This window comes from Petaurus breviceps, unplaced genomic scaffold (genome assembly GCF_028583685.1).
Source record: "Petaurus breviceps papuanus isolate PSGF00001 unplaced genomic scaffold, PetGlider_PUasm1.0 90515, whole genome shotgun sequence".
Lineage (NCBI taxonomy): Eukaryota > Metazoa > Chordata > Mammalia > Diprotodontia > Petauridae > Petaurus > Petaurus breviceps.
Window position 1 is genome coordinate 1,769,251 of NW_027187269.1, and position 5,390 is coordinate 1,774,640.

A 5,390-nucleotide genomic window follows, 5' to 3' on the forward strand; every position below is an offset into this window, starting at 1 on the left:
GATTGATATCTGACCATTGGACCCACATGGCTCTGGAGGACAAAGTGAGGCTGGCGTCTTTGCACAGCTCTCCCTCACTCAAATCAAATTCAATTTCAAGTCATGTCATCCTCTCCCTGGTGTCATGGTCCTCTTCAGGAACAAAGAACAAACCACAGCCACAGTTCTTGGGGTAGAGGGTGAGGGAGGGCTACAGCACAAGGAAAAGAGTATCAGAAGAGAAGCTAGCAATCAAAGGATTTTTGGTTAAATATCATTCCTCACTTTCTTACCTTACACTTATCTATTGAGGTCTCATTTATTATAATCATTCAGAATACCTTTATTTCTGTATATGTCTAATATTTTCTGATTCAGTGGAAATTCTTTGAGACTACTATGGAACTCAATTTGTCTTGTCTCTCACTCAGCTTTTCATATGCACATTCCTAGGATATCATACAAGAGAACCATTCTTTTACTTATTTATTTTGTTTCTTTGTTGCTTACTTGTTTATTTTTCCATTTAGCATTCTAAATTATCTTCATACTTCTCAACTTGAAAATTATTGTCACCCATTTTTTTACCCTCATTTCTTCTCTCGTTCCTTTTCTGTCCCCCCTTCCAAATGATCTTCAATTTAGGAGCTTGCATATCAGCTACCATTTTTTAAAAAACCTTTTCTATGCCAGTATAAACAAGATAGACTTTATTCTCATTGGTTTGGATAATCACACATCACTTTATTCACCATTTAACATGACTTCAAATAAATGGAAAGTCATTTTCAGTATCACTTCCAATCACTTGCATTGAGAGTAATTAGCATCATTGACAGCCCTCTACTCATTATTGATGGCATAGATAACGAGTGATCCCAGGGGTACTTTCTTCCATAGGCATGCCAAAAGAGAAGTAAGGGCAAAGAGGCCCTTCAAAGACTTTATATGAGGGACTATCGAGAAGGCATCTGTCTGTGACATCATAAAATGCTATATGTCCTTTTTCATAATCAAGAAAAATGTCTACTTTGTATGTAGGCTGAATCAATTGAAAGCCATGGTATGAATTCAAAAGGCAGAAATGATGTCCAGATGTGTGGCCCACTAGGGTCCTTACACCCTCAGATGAGGAAGAGAGTTTCCCCTTTATGCTAACTGAATCTTTACAGATGCCCAATTCCCAGTCTGCCTTTTCTCCCACCTCCACTTCCCAATAGTGTTTGCCTGAGGTGAACTTCTCAGCCCCCAAAACAGCAAGAACATAGTCAAATCTCTCTTTGTTGTCAGGCAGGTCCTGGGGGACACTTCCACACTGGACCATCTTCAGGTCTTCAGACAGGATGGGACAGGGATTGGCCGAGTTGGGATCAAGAGTTATATCCCTCTGGAAACTCATGAGCACTTCTCTCAAGCCTGTGATGGGGCAGATGGTCAAGCCAAGGGGAAGGGAGCTCTGCTTCTTGAAGCAGCAGCTCCTCACTCCTTTGCAAAGGCCTGTCACCTACTGCAGCATTTCCAAGGGCACCTTGCCCAAATTCTCCTCTACTTCTACAATCAACCATTGCAGATTCTGGATTTGTTGGGACACCTTGGCCTTGTGTAATTGTAATGGAATTTAAAGATCCCCCTGTATTGGCTTGGTTTTTGGTTTGATTGTGTTAAAACCCAGAGCTTGTGAATCCCACTTGCGGGATGGACTTGTTGACTTGAAAAGAGAAGGCTGAACTGGGAGGAGCTGGCGACATAAATTTAGAAAGACACAAGAAAAGAGAGAGGCAAAAGAACTTTTGGAAGCAGCACCTTGGAGGCAGAGAGAGACTGAGAGGATTGCTGAGGGCCACTTTGAATTGCCCAGGACTTTTGAGAGCTGCCACCCAGAGCTGCCAAGGACTGAGCAGACATGGTTGTTATGCTGGTACTTTGTCTGTCTATTTTGATGTGGTTTTGCCAGATTTGTCCACTGGTGAAAGACAGTCCTGTTGTTGCAGAAGCATTGGAACCTTGCTGTTGGTTCAGAGCTCCTGAGACTGTTCTGCAGACAAGAAAATCCTTCTTCAGGGCTTCTGAACCAACAGAAAGGCTCCCAGACCCCTGCAACAACAGCACTGTCCTTCACCAGTGGACAGTATTCACTCTCTGTCTGCAGGACAGTCTCAGGGCTTCTTAGTGAACAGCCAGGTTCCAGGACTTCTTCAACAAAAGGACTGTCTTTCACCAGTGGACAAATCTGGCAAAATAACATCAAAACAGACAGACAAAGTACCAGCAAAACAGCCATGTCCCCTCAGTCCTTGGCAGCTCAGGGGGCAGGTCTCAAAAGTCCAGGGCAATTCAAAGCGGCCACCAGCAATTCTCTTAGTCTCTCTCTCTCTCTCCACGAGGTGCTGCTTCCAAAAAGGTCTTCCGCCTCTCTCTTGTCTCTCCAAATCTACGTCACCAGCTCCTCCCAGTTCAGGACTTTCTTTTCACATTGACAAGTCCATCCCACAGGTGGGATTAACAAGCTCTGGGTTTTAACACAATCAATTTGAAAACCAAGCCAATACAGGGGAATCTTTAATTGCCATTACTATCACACCACCCCCTCCCCCAATCTGCCCTCCCTTCTATATTCAATGTCCCTCCCTAGCCTCCCTTCCCCCCCCCATTCACTTTCTTGTAGGGTAAGATACCCAGTTGAGTGTGTGTTATTCCCTACTTAAACCAAATCCAAGGAGAGTAGCATTGACTCATTCCCCTTCACCTCCCTGCTCTTTCTCTCCATTGTAACAGTTTTCTCTTGCCTCTTTTATAAGATAATTTACCCTATTCTATCTCACCCTTTCTCCTCCCAATATATTCTTCTATTACTTCTTAATTTTATTTTTAGATATCATCCCTTCATATTCAACTTATCCTGTGTCTCTATGTACCCTAATTTGATTTTTTAAAATTTTTATTAAAGGAACCATTCCTTGACTCACTTCTTAAAGAGGCCTAGTCCCTGAATAGATGTTGCCTCACTCAGAGTACTTGAAGAGTCCTTAGCTTTAAAAGGCCAAGTTCCCCCATTATATCCTGGGCCATCTCCAGTCATTCTGATTGATATCTGTCTTCTGGACCCACATGACTCTGGAGGAGAAAGTGAGGCTGGTGATTTTGTACAACTCTCCCTTACTCAAATCAAAGTCAACTGTAAATCATGCCCTCATCTCCCTGAGGTCATGGTCCTCTTTGAGAGCAAAGGAGAAACCACACAGCCACAACCATGAGGTAAAGGGTAGGTGGACAGAACTAGTTACACTCCCTTTAGTTCACCTCCTCCCTCATGTAGGTATTGCCACATATTCCCAGTTTCTTCCTTCATGTATATCTTTATCTGTACAAACAGCTTTAGCTTTGACTCCAGTCCTTGAAGACAGCTACGATAGAATGCTGGACCCAGAGTAATCAAGACCCAAGTTTGAAACCTGACTCTGGTGCTTAGCTTTAGGACCCTAGGCAAGGCACTTAACTTCTCTCAGTCCCAATTTTCTCACATGCAAAATGAGGAGAGTAATAGCACCTACCTCACAGGGTTGTTGAAAAGATCAGATGAGATAACATGTAAAACCTTTTCAAACCCTTAAAAAAAACTTTTATAAATGCTAACCATTTTTATTGTTGTTGTTATTATTATTATTGAAGGATGGGTTTCTTTAACCTGTGTGGTGGAAAGAATAAAGCATACAAAGATACCTGTAGCACCTAACCTCAGTATGGCTAAAAGACACACACACACACACACACACACACACACACACACACACACACACATGGTCTTGTTTTGTTGGTTTTGGTCTGGGTCTGGATTTACTTGAGGTTTCTCTGCATTTGGGAAGTTGAATTATGAATCAATAATTCTCTTTTCAGTATACATCTGAGCCCTCATGCAGATATGAAAATCTGTCTCTCTCAGTATCACACTATCCCTTTGCCTCCAAGGATACACAGAAATCAATACAATAAAACAATCACACAGTCTGAAAGCAACTGGCCAAAAACAAAGCAAACTGATTCTTAAATGAGGATTGGCCAAGAGGATTCGTCTCTCCCTAGAGAGATAATCAGAGAGCAGAGAGAAGAAGGCAGAAGAGAGAGGCTATAGAATTTACTTATTTCTCTCTCTTCAGCTCCATAGGCATAGCAGCAGCTCTGTCTGACTTGCAATCTACCTTGATCATGCGGTCCCAATAGCAGAGTCTCAGAACCTTCCTTTTCTCATTCCCTGTAGCATCAACTGATGCTGTTTGATGATGTTGGTTATGACAGGGTTAGGCAATATCCCCCATTTCCCCACCATTTTGGTTGCACTCCTCTACTGGTTGCAGTGGTTTGTTTCTTCTGGAGCTTCTCGAAAATTCTTCTTAAGTCCCTTGCTCATTTTCAACCCTCATGAGATTTCAGCTATCTTCTCTCCTTTAGGAGGATAAAGAAAGAGACTACCTTTTATAAGAAATTCTTTTTTTTTTTTGCTTTTCAGAGGGGCAATTGGGGTTAAGTGACTTGCCCAAAGTCACATGGCTAGTACATGTTAAGTGTCTGAGCCTGGATTTGAACTCAGGTCCTTCTGATTCCAGAGCTGGTGCTCTATTCACTGTGCCACCTAGCTGCCCCTTTATAAGCAATTCTTGAGTACTAGGGATGGTTATCCATCTTCAGTGTTCAGTCCAACTTCTCAGTCATTCTCAAAGTAGGTGCTACACTGAAATGGCATCTTAGTCCTAAGAATATGAAACATTTCTTTGTTATATCCTATGCTCCAATTATCAGAGGGACCAGTGATTTCATTGATGTGGGAAATACTACAGTGTTCTGTATCACAACCCATCCCATTCTTGCCCATCCTGCACATCTCTTAATAATTTTAAAAATAATAGTTAATACAAATGACACTTTTTTGATTTGCAAAACACTTTATATTCAATCCTCACAGTAATATTGTGAGATAGGTGCTATTATTATTTCCAATTTACAAACAGGGAAATTAAGGCTTAGCAAGGTAAAAGTCATTCCTAGAATCTCACATAGTATCACATATAGTCAGAGACAGGATTTGAATTAATGTCTTTCCAACTCCAGATCCATCACTCTATCCACTTGCCTCATTTAGCTACCCAACTCTTACCTGTGTCTTCTTATAAATTTAATGCAGGAGGCCTACCCAATGTGTGGGGCTGTCAGGCACTTTCTCTTGACAGTGTGAGGATAGTAACAAAGCCTATCAGCATAACCATCAGTTATGTCTCAATCTTATTATGAAATTGGCCATCTTATTTTTGACTCATTTCTCTGTTGACACCCTTTGCTCTGTTTCTCCTGTTCTAAAACTCAGTAAATTGGGGGCCTTCTAGAATTGTATAGCTAGAGCTAGAAGGGCCTTTAAAGAC

General features: G+C 41.7%; 1 pseudogene; it reads right to left on the bottom strand.

Annotated features, from left to right (window-relative positions):
- Positions 1–829: 829 nt before the first annotated feature.
- Positions 830–1,585, bottom strand: LOC138142037 (probable E3 ubiquitin-protein ligase TRIML1 pseudogene; annotated as a pseudogene).
- Positions 1,586–5,390: the final 3,805 nt, after the last annotated feature.